Below are 22901 nucleotides of genomic sequence, written 5' to 3' on the forward strand. Positions count from 1 at the left end.
TCTTTCCATTTTCTTTTGCCTTCTCCCTGCTGTCCTTTTCTCATGTATGGACCTGACACTTCTTTGCAGTGATAAATGCTACTCATTACTAAAGGCTGGAATCAGAGGGGGGGGGAAAAAAAGGGGCAAAATTAGTACTCTGGGAGGTTAGGCCATGACTGGGTCATATACTATCATCTGCGAAGACATCCGAGATATGTTTATGCTTTCCCACATTCTTCCAAACAGCTATATGTCATACTTAGTGATTTTTATAATGTATGCAGTTCTGTCGTAAACATGCATCATTTCTGTCCTGGGCAGACTCTTCATTTCTGTTTGTGTCTAATGTTGATAGGTATCGATGTGAAAACGCTGCAGCACGTTCCTTGACGTGGGCCTTTGAGCATATACGCTTCTGTTTCCGATGGAGCTCCAAACTTTCACTACACAGAGAAGCTTATTGGAATCATAGTCACATCGCTAATATCAAATTGTGAATAATTATGACAGCTTGACTTTCGAGTGCATTTTCATTAATTTTCATGACTTTGTGCATGCATGGAGGAGAAACATCAATCTGATTTTTTTCTTTGCTCGAGAATATCTGCTCATTTAGCTATTTTAACGGCTCCAAACAAACTGGAAGACTGTCAGACGAATGCTCTGATGTAAATTACGTTGCACTGTAAGGAAGATTTAAAAGTGGTAGACCACAGCCCTCTATCAACTTGCAGCCGACCGAAGTGCGATTTGAGAAGCGACAATAAATCCTTGATGGCTGAATTTTACAGACTGATGGACAATTATGCAAAATACCTGGAGAAGCTGCACATGGTTATTTTTGCAAACAGAGCAATATTATTGCTGTTGAGCTTACATTTTTTGGAAGAAAACAGCCTAATTGTTTTTTATGGTAATGTTAGAGTGCAGCCTTTTTTTCAAACAGACCATTTTTTGAAATAGTTGAAAGAAGATCATCTGGAAATACTGAGGAAGATTTTAAAAGCCGTTTTGTAACTGCATTCCTGCTTCTTAGAGGACGGGAGAAAAGCGAACAGGTCAGAGTGGTGTTTGGCTTTTATTCCTCCTCTAATAGTTCCCGTTTCCACGTCAGAGAATTGATCTTTATGTCACACGTTTATTATTTGTGAATTTTATCATGAATGTTGTATTGGCCAAAAATCGATATTGAATGAGACTGACCTCGCTCCGTTTGGACTAGCAAGCCTTAACCAGTTGCATGACAACAAAAACATGTTGCTCTCTCACAGGTTAAGCAGTACAGATTTCTTTATAAATTTGCCCTGTGCTTCCCAAACTGAGCTATATGGCAATTTACTCTTATTTGCACAAATAAGTACATGTGAGTGCAGAAACTTTCAAAGTGAATTATACCAATTTTTATTATTGATTTTCCTGTCATTATGATTTTTGTTCCTTTCCTCATCTGCCTCTGTGATAGTCTTTCAGCATTGCAGCTTCCCTGTGTAATGAGCAGCTTCCCCACAGTGTGTTCTGTCAAAATTCAGCTTTATTTTTTTTTTAAATGAACATGATTAATTTAGCTTAAAAATGTTGAATAAAATGAACCCGTCTTTGAACTTTGAATTTCAGTTTATGGTTTCTGCTTTGTTTACCATCTTGCTTGTTAAAGATATTAAGGTCCAAACTTTTAAACCACAGAGTTTTGGTTGGTTTAAGCATTGACAAAACAAATAGGTCCAAGTTAAAGTTACAAATATTAATTGACTTGGCTAAACTTCAGACAGCTTTAAAATTGATTAAAATTAAAATTAAAATCGATTATTTCTCCCTGAGATGAATAGACCTTTGGAATAAACCTTCCAAAGAAAGGAAAATACTGGATATTGCTGCTCCATCATTTTGTTGTTTATTGTTATATACTGTTATATAAGTTCTATATTGTTATTATAAACACATGTACCTGAAGTACCATGACTATGACAACTCACACATAGCTATTTACGCATCAAGTCTATCATTTCCCCTCGGTAAAATATAATTTAAGCACTATGCAGGGAACTCTGAGTTGGAATTTCACTTTGCGCCATCTTACCTCTGGAAAATTGCATATTTGATCAAACCCAGGAAAGTATCCCCGTTAATCCAAAAAAATCTTCCACAGAACAAGCCTGCTCTCCATTTTTTCAACATCCCAACCCCAGGTGTTTGTGAGCTGTTTAAAGTATGCATCAATGAATAATATAATGGAAACTGACAGACAGTGTGAGGAAAATAAAAAAGGTAATGAGAAAAAGAGGAAGTAAATTACATTCATTCATTTAGAGGCTGATAGACTATTGTGCTGTTGATGAAAATACGGTAGGCAGGATTCTGTTCTTATAAAAAAAAGTCCTTTGGATATTATTAGGGCATTACCGTCCATAATTTGTTGAAAGGGTGGTATGATGCACCGTCAACAGAATTGTCAAAAGGTGCTTTTACCTCAGGATCTTCATGTTTTTTTTTGTTGTTTGCTTCTGTTGCGCTAAAACACGTACCCATTACTGTCTTTTCCAGTTCTTTGTTATTCATTTACAGTGACTTTGGTAAGACACACTACAGTGGGGCATTTTGCAGACACACTGAATCAGACAGGGAAGACCACTGAGGGTTTTCAGGCAATGCTTTCTTATGTTTTATTTATGTTTGAAAGATGATTCACCTTGACATTTGCTGATGCTTTTGGTCCTAAGTGAATCTCTTGCCATCATGAAATAGCTTGTCCAGGGTTGACCTGCTAAATTTTTAAGGGGTTCCCTGTCAGTATTAGCCGTTCCCTCGATAGTGAGCGTCCATTCGGGATGTGACCGTTGTCGTAAGAGGATGGGTTTTAGGCATTGCAATGCCTTTTATGCTCGAGTTGACTCAAAAGCAAACTCACTGCAGCAATTGTGCTGTAAACCCTGCAGTCAAGGATGAAAACAGGACTTGGTGGACTGATGTCAAGTAGCAGCACCTGTACCTGTAACAATGCCCACTCATTAGGATGCTTGGCTCGCTGTGATAAATCAAGTGGACACTACAGAATTGGACAAATTCAAAATGTTATTTGCAGATGCCAAATGTGTGCAAATTTTGAGTTTCCACATCCTACTTCTGAAACTAGACGAAAGCCGACATAAAACAGCTATATTGAGCCAATAGTCTTGGTGTTAATGCAGATGACCCTAATATAGATAAGAATTATGGATTTAGGGCAAAGTTCACCCATATTTATGTATAGTTATGTTAATTTTAGTCAGCGCTAATGGCAATTTATTATTTTCCTAAAGGCTGGAGTTGCTTGTTCTGTGCAGATTAGATGAAAAGGGTTCTGTCTGCTAACGGTGATTGTAATTTTAGAACAGTGGAACAAAAAAAAAAAAAAAAGGAAAAATGTGACTTACAAACATTACAGAAATTCATCATCTCCTCCAGTGAAATCTGCTTGATGTGTTTTTTTGGGGGAAAATTTTTACTTTTAATCAAATAAATTGTGATATAATCTTTAAAATCCGGAGTTCACCCCTTACGAATATGAAACAGTCCAACTAATAGGGCTTTGAAAACATGGATTAATAAACAGAACTTAAATAAATTAGTTCTGCCAAAAAAGATCCAGCTATTTTGTGCAATGTGACTGGGGTTTCAAAGTGGAATCACTTATGTGCGGGGTTGTTGTGTCGACATGAGGGAGAGATTAAAAAAACAAGGAGAAAGTGGTGAGTGATCAAGCAAAAATAGATAATTGTTTCACTTATTTTTATAAAAGCATTTTAAAACTTATCAAGGTAATGTCTGTATTGTTTTTATTTTGTCACTGCACTTTGAATTGCCTTGTTGCTGAAAATGTGCTATATAAATACAATTACCTTACCTTACTGATACATTTACCTGACATCTGCTTTATGATTTCTCAACCTATGCTCCTTTAGGAACTTAATAGGGTCGTATACAGTCACTTTCAGTAAATTAGAATATGAGTTCCATTGAGGCTCATTTGTCAGATAAAAAAAGTACATTTTCAATATCATTTTCACCTCTCATAAGTGCATCTTTTTTTAGACATTTCCCCAGGTTCTGTTAACATATTAGATGAATACGTTCTAAGCATTAAAAAAAAAAAAAAAAAAAAAAAAAATCAACCCAATGCCAAGATAATAGAATTGTTCTCTAAAGGGAACAATGGCTCCTGGTGTGCAGAGAGGTGCAGTAATCAAGGTCTCTTGCTTAACAAAGGACAGTCGCGGGTAAGCAAAATCCAGTTTCTGGCCTTGATAAAGTTAGCGCATAGATAATACACCAAGTTTTATTGTATTTGATCCAACATGAATGCATTGCATTGTTATGGTACGAGGCTTTTCTTTCTTTATTGGTAATAAAAGTTTGAATGTCATCTCAGAGTGTTAAATTATACTCATTTTAGTGCTATTAATCCATTTTTTTATCAGATTAATCACACTTTAGTGTTGTGATTAATCACAATTAATCACTGTGTTTAACTTTGTAAGCTTGAAATCTAATCATGAATGTATTCAAAAATACTTAAAAAATGCTTAAAATTGTTTTAGTATCTCAAACCAAACATGTCAGAGGATCCTCTATATCATACCCAAACCTTCATATCAGGAAGGTTTAAAATAATTCATTTTGTTTCCAAACTTAATTTAGACATGAACTGTTTGTGCTTTGGTGGAAGAATAAGTCATAAATGTAATATATACATTCTAGCTTGGCTTTATCCAGACTTCCATCAGTGTGTTTCTTAAAGCGAAATTTGCATCTGGGTGCACCGGTTCAGCAAAAAAAAAAAAAAGAAAAAGAAAAAAATAGTCTATGTACATTTCAGTTTTAGTGTTTTATTCATCTATCCTTTTTTGGATTTTTGTGGGGGGGTTTTCAGCAGGTAAAGATGACAAGGTCAAATACTCAACATGATGTATTTTATTTAAACAGATATGTCACAAAGATAAAAAAAAATAACATCTATCACTGAATTTAAGTCAAACCATAAGAGTTCAGGTGACACAACAAATTAAGAAAATTACCTATTAGAATTATATTATTGTCTTTCTATTTTTGTCCTGTAAAAATGGTAATGTTCGCCCGGCATGTAAAGAAAAAAAAAAATCAATAAATATAAATAGAAGTAATATTAAATATATGAGGTGTAGTAAGTGAAAAGTGAAGTTTGTTTCAATGTGTGTGGCAGAGTGCAGTGGGACTGATGGAGGTCATGGCTCTGAGGAAGAATTTGTGAGTGAGGATGTTTGATTTCTTATACATCTAAATCTCTGTCATGAATGCAGGGGGACCGACTGTCTGTTCCCTGACTGGGAGCGCTGCTGGGCTTCTGCAAACATTGATCAACACACACTGAGTCAAGTTCTGGGAGTTGTCTTCCAAAGTCTTTTGGGCTGTTTTTCAGCACCTGAGCCAACTTCTTCCCACCTTGTGCTGTGGCTGCTGGTACACCACAAAATCATACACAGATGTGGAAACTTTCAATGATGCCTCGATGAAATGTTTGCCCTCCTGATCATCCTCAGGAGGAAGAGACTGAACCTTTCTCATAGAGTGTGAGGTCTTCAGATCCTGGGTTAATGCAATTCCCCATGAACTCATCAAGAGGCTCCACATTCTTTCTGTACATTGTTTGTACTGGTTGTAGAGGTTATATCCTATGAACTGTTTAGTCCTTGGGATTTTCACCACAGGAAAAGCTTACAGATCTCCTCCATGTAGTGTTTTTCAACATCTGCTGTTATTAGTGAACAACAGCGTGGCGTTTGAGGTGTAAATGGGGACGTAGTCACGAGTTGAGCGCAAACAGAAGTGGGATCAGAACACAATCTTGCAGAGCACATCTGTTTAGGTTTAGACACCTGTCTTGTCTCACCAGCTGTGCCCTGCTGGTAACTATCAGGGCGCACATTGATTGATAGTGTTGCTATTCCTCACTGGAGATTTCACTAGATCATGGCGCTGAGTGAAAGTCTGCTGGGCTGGGGCAGCAGGTCCAGCTCTTCACTGTCTTCCACTTGTCTGTCAAAGTGTGAAAACAACTGTTTCAGGGTGTCAGCCTGTACTTTTCACAGCTGATCTACTGTGTGTTGTGCATGTATCCTAATGCTTATCCACATGTTCTTAAGGCATTTTTGTGTGTCAAAAATTTTTGTTCTTTGCCTCTCTTTGGGTCCCTGTTAGGAACAAATATGCCCCCTCACATATTTCTTCTGGTTTTGCTTTCTCCCCTCTCCCCATATTTAAACTGGAAAAACAGCAAAAAAACAGAAGGAATCTTTTCATGGTTCTGAAAACAAACACCATTTTTGGTTTTGATTAGAGAACACCATTTTAACTACTAGGATAGAGTCAGTGGGGAAGAGTAGAGCAGGCTGTATTAATGCAGAACTGACACTCCCTTCATCCCCCTTTACTTTGTGATGAATCACATTTTTTTTTTCTTTCAAAGGAGTCCTTGTCTCCTACACAAGAAAGTTGGGGAAGGTTTTTGATTTTGAGACAGTGCAGCTTAGCATTATAACATCTGCAAAGTGAAAATTAACACATGCTTCCCCCAAAAACTGAGGAAATATCCTCACATACTGTAGGTCCAGAGTGTCCACTTTCCTCACCAAGTGGATCAAACTGCAGCATGATGATTGTTGTTGCACTACGACACATTTTTAGTCAGAATTCAGACAGCAGTAGGAGGTGGTAGAGCTGTCTCACAGGTTACCTTTTTCCTCAGTGGGATGCTGGCTCTAGCCAATTAAGGTAGCACCAAATAGGAGCAGAATATATTTATAAAGAAGAAATGCCTGGAACAAGTTCACTGTGCTACTTAATGGACAGCAAGGCTATACACAACTATGAAAATGCTGGGCTCTAATGTTTTATCTTTGTTTAATTTCAATCAAATTATACTAGAGCTTTGAGTGTTTGCTATCAATGCTCATGTGTTAAGCACTGGACAGGACCGTCTTCCTGTCGAGAACAGAGGGTTCGCCCACGCAGAACCAAACTTTCTCCACATCACTGAGGAGATCCTCGCACAGGATATCATTAAAAGGTGGATGCCGAGCAGAAGTGCAACTCTTTTCTCACCATTCTGCCAACAAAAGGACAAATCCACAGTGACAAAAAAAATTGCACCTGCTCTTGGTTTGAGTTAGTCTGTCCATAAGGGCTGGACAGGCTTCCAGCGAGCATAAATCAGCACCAACTTTTCTCTTGGTTTTCGCGAAATCATTTGAAAATCAAAAACTGTCTGCGTTGTCTTATACAATAGAGCAACAACGTTGCAAGATAGATTCTAGTTTGTGTCCGTCAGACATGTTAACTTGACATAATTATGTCTCGAAAACTATGGTTTGCTGCAATAAATATATGAATAAATATGTTAATAAATAAAAGTGGCAAAAAATGGTTGGCTCCCTCTCATAAAAAAACATGGTTTTGGATGGAGATAGGGCTAATCTTCAGTGTTATAAAAACTTATTAGGTGGCTTGACATTTAGATTTAGGAATAGCTGCCTGGGAAACAGCTGAGGAGCACTCACTGAGTGCTGTGTGGAAGCTGGGAAGCAGAACCATTAGCTGAGTACAACTTAAAGAACCATGACACCACTGCATTTTCCCTCTAATGTTAGTACCAGGCTGTGTTTCTGACCAGCTGCCATAACAACACTTTTTAATCCAGCTGGATTCAAAGATGTTGCAGAAGAAGTAGAAGTAGACCATCACCTGGTAACCAAGGAGACAAACTTTTTTTTCTGCAAGTCATCCTACTGCTAGGGTCCAAGAAATGTGGCTGATGCTGTTCACATCCCAACTTGAAAGATATTACTTGATAAATACCTATTTTGCTTCAGTATGTATTCTAATATATGTGACATGACAACTAAGTTACCTGCTACTTACTACTTGGAAACATGATGGAGCAAGGCAGGGGATTTTTCTCTGTGTTTTGAAACCAAACATCTACGCACGTCAGTTTACAGAATGTATGAAAAAAGGGACAAGATCAAAATCTTCTGAATAATATCTAAATCCCCACGAGTGTTATGACAGATACAAATTGATATGATTTCACCCTCCAAATATGAGAGAAAAAAAAATGTTTTCTTTGCAGAAACGGTTGTGTTATTCAACTAAAATGCCTTGAAGATTAAGGTGTGAGTGTGTAAACCTTGGATGTCCATGACATTCTTTTTTATTACATTTTTTCCTGAGTTGCCAGTCATTTGTCCTTTAGTCCAAAAAAACAATAAAAGAAAATGTGACAGGAGGAAGATGTTGATTTGAACATTTTAAGATTATCATCTGACCAGCTTCACAATATTCACAAAACATGTGAAATTGGATAAATAACATGAACAATATATGCAATACCCTCAAGAGACAAACAAGCGGAAAGCAAAATGCAAGCACACACAAATCATGATGATGTAGTTTTGAATCCAAATTGTTTAAAATCTTGTTTAAGTACGCAGGCTTAATTTTATTGAATGTTGGAAGTATGTTTTGCCATAGGTGTATCAGACATAAAGAAATAATGCATACAACGTCTTATTTTCGATCCATGTTGAAATTGCTTTTTCAGGAGACACGGTATCTGACGTGCTTCAAAATGGAACCGTAATTGCGAAGCCTAAAACGTTGATTTGGTCTTGCCTATTTGCCGTTTTCCTGACATCTGTCTTTCTGCTCCTCTTGCTCCCCATGTATTCTGCATTGTGTGGTAATGGAGTTCTTGAAAATTGGTCCACTGTGCCTCCTTCAACTCCAGTCTTTGTCAAGTCACCTTTGTCTGATTGCCCATATTGAACGGCGCTTGTGAATGTCTTGAAATAGATATTCATCACATACGAGCATGCATGTCCACAGGTGCAGAAGCCCTCCAGCTGCAGGAAACAGGAACGAACTTTGTTCGGAAAGTACTTGCAGCTGTGGCAGTGTGTGCTTCTGTGAAACACAGCCATTATTATATTGGAAATAAAATAGCTTGACTCAATTCTAGCCAAAGACTATGAAAGCCAAGCATAATTAACCAAATTCAGCTAATATGGGCTCTGTGCCTACAGAGCACTGAGATTTATGTTAATTTTTAATAAAAAAGTAATGTGTATAGCCTCTGCTGCTTATTCCTCTGTGCCAATATGATTTCTATCTTATTTATCTTAGAATCGTCTCAGTTTTATATCTTTATGGCATCTAAATTCTTTATGTTACGCATCTTTTCTGCGCTGCCAAAAACAAGGACCGGTGGTCTACAGCACAGTATTAAAAGTAAAACAAGGCTAAAAGAATTTTGCAGCGGGACTTAGAAAATAAAAAAGTCCAAGAGTGAAAAAAAAATGTTCTGCTCAAGCCTTAAGCTTAAAACTCTCAGTAAACAAGAAAAGAGAAGTTTTATGAATAAACTGCAACCTACAATTTCTCTTCAACAACTCCCAATTTTTTCAAGGGGTTTCTCTCAACCACGTAAGGAGAATTGTGGCTGTGTTTTTTTTTTCTTCTTTTTTTTTGAGTATTGATTTTCCTGAGTGATAAAAGACACCATCCCATCACAGTCCACAGGCTTTGACACCAATTAGGGTCCACCGAAATTACTCACTCTGCCACTTAATTGACTGAAGTTCTCAAACTTTCTCATCAGTTTTTGATGGATTATTAGCACTTGATGCCATTCAGTTTGAAAGTTTAATGTCTTTCTGGGCTGGTTGAAGAGGTCAACAGCTCTTCTAGGTGCTAATGGACTCCCTAGAGGTCTGGTTGCCTGTGATTGTAAAAGTAATAACCTGTGGTAGGTGTCAAAGGAGCTCTCTATCCCAGGATGCTCAGATGAACTTTGCAGAAGAAAAGGAAAGGAGAGACTATGGTTTAAAAAAAAAAAAAACAGAAACTGGGAACATTTTTATTAAATCCTGTTAGTTTCTTTAGCCTCTGGGACTCCCTGTAACGGATCTAGTGGCAGTGCTTTAGTCCCCATGTGATCCAATTATCAAACCCCTTTAGCTTTTATGTCCAAGTGAGGCATGTCTCATGAGAATTTGCTGTCACCAAACTGCAGGGGAACCAGAAGAAAGAATTACAAGTACAGAAAAATACCCATGCAGTTGTCTGCTTCTGTCTCACAGATGTCTCACAGTTTACCTATTACTAGAAGCATGAGAAGTTACGGCTTGTACGCGTAGTGTAATTAAAAGCTTTAAGAGACCAGAAATAATTTTAATGTCTTGTAGCGTGCTGTTTTTCTTTTCCACTCAGTAATTTTACAGTCTCTCTTGTCTTTTGGTCAAGAGGGGCTCCAGCACAGTAAAAGCTATTATAAACGCACTGAGTGTTACCTGTCCCATTAGACACAAAGTGGTTAAAGGAGCAGAGCATTTCTTGGCTAAAGAGGCGTCAAACATTTTCCTCAAGAGTAGCTGGAGACTAAAAAGACTTTTAAAAGGTTTTGGAAAATTACACCTCGCAACCATAAGGTGTAAAGATGCCCTTGAGGAACTTTGTTGTTTGTTTCTTGTTGATCTAGCTGATAAATATTCCTAAATAGAAATGCTAACCAGTAATTAGAGCATGTTAATTTTGTCATGTTTAATTTAGATGTCTGCTGTTTACACAAAAATAGTGTAGATTTAAAATCTGAATGTATTCCCTGATTTTCTTCATTTAAAAATGAATAAAAGAACACTCGTTGTATACTCCAATGTTACAGAACAACATCCCTGACATTATTTGAATTATTTTTTTCTATTAGTTGCTCAATGTTGTTTATTTATTTAATTACTTTTAAATAAAACAATATTTGAAAAATTTGCTGACAGAGCAATCAATAAAACATTGGACAGTTTGGTCTTAATATTGCATTGATTATCAATCACAACGACTGACTGACTGGCTGGCCTAATATCATGACATGACGCCACCTGGAACCGACCAATCGGCAGGTTAAGGTTGTCATGTCATGAGAGCTTTAGGCCCATGTTTAGCAATAAGTGACCTAATGCATCTTTACATGTCTGTGTTTACAGATGACTTGTTTAAGACCCCTATCAAACCAAGAATTGCATTATTTTAATGTCAACCCATAGCAGAAATAAATAAGTTTCACACCAAATGCCAACAATAAATGTTTGCACAATGACTCAAACTGGTCACAGCTTGAGAGATTGTATAATCATTATTTTGCCACTTACATGGGTATCACATTGTTGGATCAGTACATTGATTTAAATTCACATTCTTCAGAAAGCTCGATTATACAACAGGCAAAAGCTATATAGGCAAAAAAAAAAAAAGTATTTTTCTGCAAGCAAGTCATTTTTGAAACCCATGCCCTGCAAACCTTAAACTCATGCATATTCTCACTTCATTGGTTTGTCAATGGTGTTGCTTCAGTTTACTCTGCAAGTTTCTTACCGATTTGAATATTTTAATTGTAAAGACAATATGTGATATTACGTAACCAGCCACCAATACTTCTTGTAATACAATATGCTCATTTTTAAGTGGAGGAAAAGCCTCTCGTAACAGCCACTTTCATAACATCGTGGGTTAAGAGGGAGAAGATTAGGAAGTGCTGTTTATGATGATTATAAAGACATTGTTTCTGGGGATAATCAGCCCAGATTTAAGACTCTTTGGGTCTCCGTATCACTTCATTTCTTAATTTCTCTTCTGCTTGCACACATACAAACCCACATGTTGTCTTGGTGGCTTCTCTCTCCCTCCACCCGCCTTTCCTACTGTCCTCTTTCCCCTCCCAGTTACTTGCCTCCTGTCTCAGTCGCTCTGACCTCTCAATATCACACAAGCTGTCAGTGCCAAACTATCGATGTCCCCTGACACTTAAACGACTCAGACACCCCACAGCATTGCCATTTGCACAGAGATAATTTTAATCTTTTATAGTGGGGCCGAGTGGAAGCAGTGGAGCTGTGTGCAGTCTGACCAGGCCAAAGCTGAAGACACTGGAGCCCTAAACAGAGATACGTTTGCCGACATATGTCACTGTTAGTCTTTTTGCGTTTACATGGGTAGTTTATTTAACAAAGGAGGCAATGTGAAGACCACTCCTACAACTCGCTGGTAGATAGAAAGTTGGCTGATTAAAAAGTCCCACACAATCACTGACTTGCAAAGGTTTTAACGTTTGCACAAATATTTAGGTTGTTATGGTGAGAAGAATGTTAGGAGTTATTTGTTCTTTGGGAGTAAATGAAGGTTAGTTCACATGACCTGGCAAGTTACTGATGGATAATTATTTGTTGTTATGCCTGTCTGTGCCCAAAAATCAAGTGATTCTTTCAAAATGTTCTCAGATATTGTGCCCCATATTTTCAGTTGTGTTCTTATCAGTAAATCTATACTATATGTCATTCTTACATAAATACATTATTTCACATTTCTCTCCCTGGTTTTTCTTTTATCACTGAATTAACTGAATGAGTAATAACATTATCCTTAACCTCATAGTGCTACCGTGCATTTTTTGCCTCTGCTTTTGCAGCTTTCAGCTCTTTCGGTTTTTGTGTATGTAGGTGTTGGTTTGCCCTTCCATGAGTGTGTGTGCACACACTCCCGTTGGATAGCCTGAAGGGAGCTCGCAGGCAGTGAGTTTGGGGACTAAATGGCTGAGTGCATACATTCAGTCCAGGAAAATGAAGCTTCAGAAAGAAGAATTGTTCCATTTGTCCGGAAAGAAAATTTCAAGATAAAACTTGGATTTATGGTATTGCTCGTATCTTTTTTTGGCTCCCTGTTTTTCTTGTGCAGGAATTTGTGGCATTTGTTGCTAGTGCTTTGATGAGGATGTCCTTTACAATAGGACTGCGTTTGAAAGAGAAATGCTCCGGGAGCAGAAAATGAAGCTTTCGATATAAATACTTATGTAGTATTATGTATTTTCCAGCCAGTGACACTTAGCACAATAGAGTTACTATGTTACCTTCAGTAGTTATAGAAACTACTGAAGGTAGTTATAAAAACACTGTATTCATCAAACATCCCTTAATTCTCCTGCCATCCTAAAAGGGTTTGAGTGGACCCTGTGTGAGTTTTGCAAGTTTTGTTGTTTTGGAGACTAACAGCTGATAGGACACCTCCTTTACTTCCCCGTTGTCTGACCGTGACATCTACCTCACTCATCCGGAGTCAAGGTAGGACGCTGTGAATGGCTGCTACTTTCAAGGATTTCTCAAACACACATGAAAAAAAAAATCAAGGTAATACTCCTGTTATTATCGATGAGGAAATGACATTATAAAGTGATGTAAGTCAATTTTACCCCTCTTTTAAAAAGTCAGTTGGCCGTAATCCAAGTAAGGAGCTTTTCATGTTGCCATGATAACCGGATAGTTGTTTCCATTGGTAAATAATGCAGCTACTTTATGGTAAAACTGGACTTTTGTTTATCCCTGATAATGCCAACTTAAGTTCATATTCACATTCTAATGAACAAAAGACTTAAATTTGCAGAAGCTATGAAAACTATTTCAAAAACAACAATACTGCTAATCTGTATAAGAAAGACAAGACAAAATGAAAGAAACTAAGACAAATTAAACAATTCTGGATAAACTAAGTTGTCTCCATTTATTTTGCTTAATTCACAGGGAGAACGTTTTACATTGACTGCTACTTTTAAAATTGAGTTACAAAGGATACTGACATTTTCCTGTCCTGTCATATACGCAGATTTATTGTAGATCATTTGTACAAAGCATGCTTGAGCTAGTGTCTATCCAGTGCTGTTACCATCTTTCAACTACAGTTTTGTGTGGGTGTTTGTCTTCTCTGTCAACGTTTCTGGTCAATGTGATGATTTTGAAATGTGCTTTCTGCTCTGCAGTGCCTTTGCCTTTAGGGGAACTTGTTGGGCATTCATCTGACGGAAACTATAATATTCTGTCTATCCTGTACTCAACCATTACTTGTTTGGTTTGGTGCAAGATGAACAAACCATGCAAACTTACAAAGTAATTTACAGTTTCTTTAGAGGACTTCTTCATGCCTGTCAAGTTTTGGAATTGAAAATACGGGAAGTATTTATCTGTCCCAACAGGACAGAGGGACTTGACAGGTATGGGTATTTTTACATCATTGTCCAATATTTAGCTCCATCCAGTTCCTCAACTATTTTGTTCCTCTCTGACCAGAACACACTGTCCCTTATTACCACTTTGTTGTGTCAACTACGTAGCTTGTGTCAAACTCCATGCAACATATGGCTTTCGTGTTTCACTTGAGAAACTTTTTTTTTCATGATGTACATTTAATCTCTGCCTAGAAACTCATTTACTATGTATGCTTTTGACTTCCAGCAACTGAAAAGTATTTTTTTTTCTATTGAATTGTTGTAAATGTTAAATTGAATATGCATTGAGATGAAGATTTTCTTTCTCTCATCTCAGAAAGAGATTTTAAAGAGAAAAACAAATGGAATAAAGTTTATTGTTTGCATTTAGCTGTTTATGTAAACATTATTAGCCTTGGCACATAGACTGCAGCTATTTGAAAAGCAATAACATGAATATTAATACACATATCAGTTGCTTGTTAGGAAACTAAATTAGACGAGTGGTAGAAGTTATTAACACATTCTTCCCCCTTGCTTGTTTGTTTCTCCACTCTACTTATTAGTTGAAAAAGCTTTGCTTGCAGGTATATATACATTCAAACGTACATTATCAGTCAAGATTCAAAATACAGCACACATTATGCATAAAAATCTGGTTACTTATGGGAATTTGATTTTTCTTTTTAAAAAAAGGATTAGATATGCATTTGCTTCTCTGTGGAGTGTTAATCTCTGCCTAGAAACTCATTGACTATGTATCTTAAGAAATAAAGGTGAGGCAGAGAGTTAGGGGTTGTAGAATGGGTTCGAGTGTGTTATTAGTCAGGCAGCTTTTTGCAATAAAGCATTTTCTTTCCACCCTGAATGAGTGATGACAAGCAGAGGTAAATGATTTAACCTGGTCTGGCCTAAGATCTGAACTTGTATGTTTTTTGTTTTTTTTTATGTTTATGTGACAAAAAAAAAAAAAAGAACACAAAGGAAATAGTAAAGCAAATATGCAACCTATATACAATAAACAAGACACGTTGCTTTTTTGGACAAAAGTAGACACTACTCCTGCTGCTGGAAACAGAAACGATACTCTCAACAAGCCTATGGTCTTGAATAATACATGGGAATTGAAGCACATTAATTCAATGAAGATGCAGTTTAAACCTCCAAATGCTTGTAAGCGAGGCTGTTTGTTAAGATTCTCGCTGTTCCCAATGGACAGGAAGGAGCGTTCATTACAAATTATTCATGTTTTATTTGGAACAGCTTTTAACACCTCGCAACAGTTTTCTCTACACGGTTTGACACAAAGGCTGCCTTCTTTCAAATTCATTGTCAAAGTTTAGGCTTGTTTTTCTTCTTTCTTTTAATGATATTGATTATATGTAGAATGGCTGTTTCACCAGTTTGAAGTGGAAACCCAGTTGTTTTTACAATCGTAGTTATGCCTGTCTGGCCATCTGTTCACAACAATTGCAACTGTACTGTCATGACTCTTGGTGGCAATTTAATTTCCATGAATTGGATGGGTGTGACGCTCTGTCCTTGTGTTAAATTCCATTGTCCTTTCTGTGTCTCTTTTTATTTAGCCTTCTAAATGGATGCAGGTGAGTTAATCGGATGAAATAAACCTCCATTTTGGGATTAGTAGTTATTTAACTGTCAGAGGAATTATCTAAAAATTGCTTTGGTGTTTCCAGCAGCTTTTGAAAACAAGACCTCCATCTGTTTCTCTTATGTAGGAGCTGTTCTATTAAATTGGACTATTTTGCAACCATTAGTCGAGACTTAATTAGCACGGCAGCTAATTATACCATATTGGTGTAGAGTTTTAGCTCCCTCACCCCCCTTCCCCCATCCTGACGGTGGTTAAGCTGTAGGGAATAATGGCCTAGGCTTTGTTGTTAAGTGACAGGTGAATTATAGCAAACTGCCTCCAGTGGTATTATATCTAAGCTCCGCTCCAGCTGGTGCGGGCAAGCTCGACTAATGGATTTAACTCTGAAATAATTGACAGCTGTCGGTGAAACGCTCTTATTCTTGACCCTCAGAAATTCCTTAGTAGTTCGGTGGGAAAGTTGCGAATTTCGACAGTTAAAAGCGGATTTCGATGACTTTTCGGTGATCACACAGAGACGCTCGGCGAGACATTCTGTCGAAATGTAATCTTTCTCTACACGAGGTGGGCTGAAGCATATCAGGCGGATACGGTGGAAGGAGGGGCAGCGGAGCTTTAACCGGGCTCACCTTTCCTGACCGCTGTAATAAGATTACCTGACGCACACGTCATGACAACAGAGACGGACAGACACTGGGAGCGGGTTACTCCATCCGTGCTATTAGAGACTGTCTACATCAGCCTGGTGGTGGACTGCTACTGAGTCTCCGCGTGTTGGACTGAGGACGCCGGTAGCGGAACGCTGATGAGCTCCTGTGCGGAGGCTGTGGCTGTATCGCCAGCAGTTACTTGTACCACCGTTGCCAGTTTTTTGTTGAGCACACTTCTGAAGTTAAACATGGTAAGACGCCTACTTCTCTCCCCCCCTTCCCCTTTCTTTTTGAGTTGCCGTCGCGGTCTGCAGTAAGCGTTTCACGACACTGTTGAAACGGGCTTTTTAGCCACTGAATAGGTGCTTGTTTCTTCCATCATTACCAGTGCTCGCAGTCTATCTTCGGCTGTGTAATGATGAACTCATTTATCAGGTTTCCCATAAGTCTCTCCCTGGTATATGCCGTTCATTTCTGGAGGCAGGAATATGCAAACACTAACTAAAAGCATGAGCACTCCCTGTGGATTATCTAAAGATGATACAGGCTATTATAATACCGAGAGGAAAGTGTTTGGATCCACACACTGTATGTGATTTTAAATATTAAATGTGCTTTTTCTTTTTTTGACAGTTTAAATAAAAAGAGGTTTGATGAAGCATCATGCAAAATAACTTATTCTGGAAGCAGTTCAGTGACGGAGAAAAATGTACAGTGAGGCACCTCTAGAAAGTTTTCTATGGGGTGGCCAGATGGTGTCCGCTGTTATTGTCGGAGTGGCACACCAATGACATAAGCCAGGAAAAGAAATGGTAGCTATGGCAAGTTGGCAACATAGCATGTGCAGTCACGTTGGTGAATATCACAATAATGATATGATGAGAATAAATAAACTTAACTGAGCAGTGTTCATGTATTTCTGCTTTGGATTTATTGCAAATACAGACACAAGATCTTGTGTATTCTGTTCAGCTAGCTGTCTCAATAACATGGTTTTATTGGTAAAGTTGTATCTTCCTACATTAATTATTTTAGCAAGGAAAGCGCTTGTAGTTCCATAATGACTTTAACCTTAATTCCCTTAAAATGTCTCATTTTCTGGTGCATAAGTAACAAACAACACATGTATGTTCCTGGCATTAGGGCTGGGCAATATAACTGAAAAATGTATCATGATATGTAGCACTTAGGCTACATTGTGAATAGTAGAAAAGAAGAGTGTGAACTGAAGTTAAAGCTTCGTGCAAATTTAAAGGCTGTTTCATGAGGTAAAGACAAGTTTTGACACCTCATGTTCTTCATTAAAATCGATGCTGCTGAACATAATTCCCTTCTATAATGTCATCTATTGTTTTATTTTGAAATGATTAGTGATATAACAGACTTCTGGAGGCTTATTTTGAGACACAACTCTAAAAACAGGGTTTTGCTGTTATGAGAGTTTCACTGTAATGAGAATTCTTGGTAAAAAAACAACAACAAATTTTGCATATTTAACATGCTTTTTTGTTTTATAGAGTGATGCACCTGTAGCTAGCTGATATTATTTGATTCGTTAGTCAGAATCCCAGAGAAAACTGGTCACAAGTTTTGACAATAAGTAAAATAACATGGGTCAGTATGATGTAAAATGCGTTTTGTATGTAGCTTTGAAGCCGTGATTATTTTAAACTATGTCGTACATATTTACTGGAAATTGGATTTTGCCTCATGGACAGTTACTGTAATTATAATAATGAAGACTGTAAATGGCTGACAGTGAAATGTAGAAGAGACCTTATGGATATAATTTAGTCCAACACTATCCTTGCTATGGCATGATGAAAGGTTTTCTGTAAGGATGCTGTTCAGCACATGACTTTTAGACCTTTAAAGGTGTAAAAGCAAGAGGAAAGACTATCGAGTGAACCTTGAGCTACTGTTACCTCAGTGTTTCTTTTCAGAAGCACCTTACGAGTTAGGTTAAGCAACAAACACATTTTCATAAAAAATAAAGTAAGATGAAAACTAAAGATTCACTTTTAATTAAGACTGAACTGAGTCGACAGCTTAAACAGCTGAAATATTTGTAAAAGTGTACAGTAAAATATACAATATCTATACTGTTCATTAACATTTCAATTCAAAAGGATTTGCATGTTTTAATTACCTATAAAGTGTTTCTAAATATCCTCAAGGCAGAGAGTTGTGTATTCTAATGGAGTTTGAATGTAAATTATTTAGATTTCAATTAAGTGCTAGTTTGCGAAATTTGACAGTAATGTAAATGGGCTTGTGCTTTTGTTGGCTTACAATATTTCTTAAAGTTACCTTAACCATAGTTAAACTGTTGTTACAGAAGTTTTTAGGTCATGCATATTTTTGAATTACATTTTCTCCAAACAATTATTAAACCACCGCTGCAGTCAAAGGTTCCTACTTGTGTTTGTGTTATTAACACTGCAATGTGTGTAAGATGCTGTATGAGCTGGATGATCAGTTCAGTTCTGGCATACAATCTAAACAAAACCCAACGCATGCATAAATTGTGACAAGATTTAAATCAGGATCTTAAACTTTGCTTTTCTTCTGCATGGCAGTGTTTATTTCTAAGAATATTTTTCAACAAGATTCTCAATTTTCACTTTGTCATTCCTGCAAAGAAAACACTTATTACTGCTGATAAGTACTTTAGGAAAGATGACACTAATATAATATCCTTACTGTTATGATGAACTGCAGGCAACTCAAATGTCTTCTGTTTAAGTATTAATAGAGTTCACTGAAAGGATTATGAAATACTCGCATAACTCAAGTGAACCTGAGTGGAATAGATGTTGAATTATCTTTCAACAAAAGAGTGCTTTGTTATACTCATCAATGAAAGATGAGCAAGGACTGTAATGTGTTTGACAGTATAGATGATTGTGAAAAAGAGACAAATCATCTTCTGACACTTGCTGGGCTTAACTTGATGTACAGTTCTACTCATTTTCAAATATGAGTCATATTTTAAAAGTGCAACACTGCTGCTCGGTATCAAACATTCGCAAGCTGTAGCAGTCATCACTATTGGGGAGTTTACTTGCGTTCAGGTTCTACCACTCTTAAACGTATGCTTCACGATGCAAGTGTGTGTATGTGTGATCGTGAGATTCTAATGATCCAATCTTTATTATTGCTTGAGGGATAAAGCTGGAATGTAAACAATGAAGTTGGGAGTTGCACATTCCTTCTACCTTACTTTTATACCAATTGTCCCTAGGTATCACTAGATAAATAATTTGAGAACAAATATAGTGACTTTTGTGGAAATTACGCACACACACACACACGCACACACTTGCATCATGAAGAATACGTTTCACTCTGAAGAGGCACTGATCAGATCTTCTTGGCTGGAATGTTTGGCAAATTTTGATTTGCATATACCAAATTTAGCAGAAGACTGAATTCTGAATTTTGTTTTCCTTCCTTTTCTGCTGTGAGAGCTTCTTAGTTATTGCTGCTAGGAGAAGAGGTGACTTCATGCCACATGTGTGAGAGAACAGTTCCCATAATCCTAGGTCTTAACAATTATATTAAAATAACAGCCAGACTATTTTGGAGCTGATGTCTTTACACTATCTTTAATGTAGTTTGTGTGACTTGAAACGGTCTGTGTGAATTACATGGAGCTGTTAATCTTAAGTAGCACTCGTGTCCTTGAGCATCATTTAATTATACTCTTTGATACAAGATGTTTTGGTATTGACTATTAATAGAAGCATATATTGCTAATTAATCATAAATTAAACTCTGATGTAAAGCGATTACCATCATTGATTTTTGCTTCAATCTAAGTCTATTTAAAAGAGCAGTGTTGTGTGAAACATTTAAAGAATCCCCAGTAGAAACTTAAGTGGATGACGGTGAACATAGTACAAGTGCTGGTAGATATTTGCACTGCATTGTGTTTCCTTCCAAAGTTGCAATTTGGATCTAGAAATGACATCTCTGTCAGTTGTTGTTCTCACTGACCAGGCTAACTCTCCAAAGCAATAGCTGGGGGGAGGGGGGAATCTCCATTTTTTTTAATCATAGCAACTCTTATTCAAACAGAAGTTATACAGTACTTTGGGAAGTAACATTTCAATGCACTTTTACAGCTATCACAATGTTTCAAATCCACTGCATTCAGATCCAATTGTGAGGTCTTATGGAGAATAGTCAAACATTTCCACTTGGAATTGAGAAGACCTCCCTGTTTGTGTTTTCAATTTAAAGCTTGGAAAATGTGACTTTTGGAACAAAATGAAATGCATAATTAAAACTCATCCTTTAATCAAACGTGTAATAAATATCGACTATTCTATTGTTTTGTTACTTTGTGAAACTTTATTGATAAAATAAATAATTTTGGATGAAACGCATCAAGCTGGAAAAAAAAAGGTTTTGTTTTATTGTTATCTTTTCACTTGTTTTTTTTTTGTTTTGTTTTTTTTTTTCTGTAAAGAACACTAATTACTATATGAATGGTTCCAGAGCTGCAGGGTGTCAGTTGTTATGATTGTTGCCTTGCAGCAAGAAGATGGTGGGTTTGAATCACAACTGGAGTTCTTCTGCATGAATTTTGAATCTTCTTTCTCTGCATGCATGGGGTCTATAATAAAAAAAACAAAAAAAAGATACTCTGGTTTTTCCCACAATTTAACTATGTTTTGTAGTGCATGCCTGTATGATTTTATTTTGTCATGCATGTCTCTATCTCTTCCTACGATAGACTGGTAACCTGTCCTGGGCGTGTACGCTGCCTCCTGCCCTATGACCGGCACCCCAATCATTGCAACCCCAAGCATACTTTAGCATGTCTTGGGAAATATGATTTCTCTTGCATTCCTGTGCTTTGCTTGACTTCATTTCCAACATCTCATACATCCTAAAAACAACTAATCTTGAGTCTTCCCCAGTCTGTACCAGCATCCACACTAAAGCATGCTGTTTGTGAGTGCAACATGGTAGCACTTATGTATAGTGTGTCCACTGATTTTTCTGGTGTATCTCAAGCTCACCCTTGAAAACTAGGAATATTTTCACCTTTTGAAAGAAGTAAAGAACCAAGATGAATTATTAAAATGGGATTTCATCAAAAGAAAAATATTTTTTCCCCAGCACATCCCTGTCATAACGTAATAATCACCCGGAAAACATGATTTCATTCACACGCACAACGGAAACTTTTGGACAGCTTCTCAGTATTATTTGATAAGAGACTCGTGGGTAGTGATGCCTGAAATGATTTGGACCCAAGTGCATAGTGAGAAGCCGAGGAGACGGGCACAACTGCAGTGTGCTTTCTCTCTCTCTTTCTTTTTTCCCCCCTCTCCACCTCATTCGTGGTGTTTCACTTTCCACTGATGGTATTTCACACATCAAGAAGATATGCTGTGGGTTGTAAGCTTGCGTTATGATTTACTGCCAACCTCTCTGTTTTCCCATGTGGGGAAGGGCAGATACTGCACAGCAAGACCACCATTATCAGATCAGCAGCTCAGTGTCAGATATCAGAGGTAGTAAACTCTCCATTTCATCTCCACCACCTGTAGAGGAGTGAAATGGATGAAATCCAAATGGTAACTATTTGCAGGGGACTAGTACATCATGCTGCTGTGATAATGAAAATGACAATGTGGTCATAACACCAGAGAGTGACGACACCATTTGAAAACTTCTATTTTAATCTAATGCAGCAACTTCTTGCTTAGGATATTTTTTTTCCTTTGTTGGTTTAAGTTCTGTTTGCTTCTCTTGTTCTCCTGTTGATGCGTGTCACTTTCACACTACACTTGTCCCCATACATATTAGTCATAGTTTTCATTCTGTGTGCCAGTACAAATGTAGTATAATAACTAATCAAGTAATGAAGTTAATTTTCTCCTTGATAATGAGATTTAATTAATCGAATGTAAACCAGATTGAGTTTAATGTTCTTGTCACTTTAATCGCTATATGGGACATGGTATTAAAGGAAACCATCCCAACTAGGCATGGGCCGGTTACCGATTTCAACTTGCACCATGATATGAAAAAGTTAGTTTCAAGACCACTAACCCTGATACGGTTTCTGCTGTGCAAGCTGTTATTTTTGTGTGTGTGTCTAGTCAAAGATAAGGTGTAGGTCAAGTCCCATCGGTCAGATGCAGCTGGACATTACATTAATAAAAAGATGACTGGGGTCGTGCAGTATAACCTGATTTGTTCTAGCCATCATAGCCGTGGGTATGCAGTTAGATGTAAACTTTATCAGTATATCTTGATTGTGTTATTTGCCAAAAATCAAGTATGAACATGCACACAGGAGAAGAAAGAAATCTCAGCATCACACCTCTGATCTAAAAACAGCTTCCAAATTTGGTAAAATTTGGTTACGACTGGAGATCTTGGTGATCAATGACTATGAAGTTCCAGTTAAATTCACCTAATTGATCTTTTAGAACAGCAGTGGCTCTGACAGCAACTGGCCGTATCAAAGTGTTAAGATCAGCCATCAAAGCATGTTAAAGAAAATGCAAATAACACATTTTACAACTTCAATCATAACGTTATA

At 37.3% G+C, this 22901-nt stretch overlaps 1 protein-coding gene across 13 annotated transcripts in view; it reads left to right on the forward strand.

Annotated features, from left to right (window-relative positions):
• LOC103133520 (protocadherin-15) overlaps positions 1-22901 on the forward strand; it is a 191749-nt gene that overhangs the window by 20648 nt on the left and 148200 nt on the right. For 6 of the 13 annotated variants that reach the window (XM_007545284.2, XM_016667928.1, XM_016667931.1 and 3 more), the window contains exon 1: positions 16198-16587. The exons of 2 other annotated variants lie outside the window; for them this stretch is intronic. The gene's annotated coding sequence lies outside the window, so the exon portion shown is untranslated. Of the gene's footprint in view, positions 1-16197; positions 16588-22901 lie in introns of those variants that run through there. 5 more of the 13 variants (XM_016667935.1, XM_016667936.1, XM_016667937.1 and 2 more) reach the window with 1 other exon arrangement.

This window comes from Poecilia formosa, unplaced genomic scaffold, assembly GCF_000485575.1.
Source record: "Poecilia formosa unplaced genomic scaffold, Poecilia_formosa-5.1.2 Scaffold12, whole genome shotgun sequence".
NCBI classification, from domain to species: domain Eukaryota; kingdom Metazoa; phylum Chordata; class Actinopteri; order Cyprinodontiformes; family Poeciliidae; genus Poecilia; species Poecilia formosa.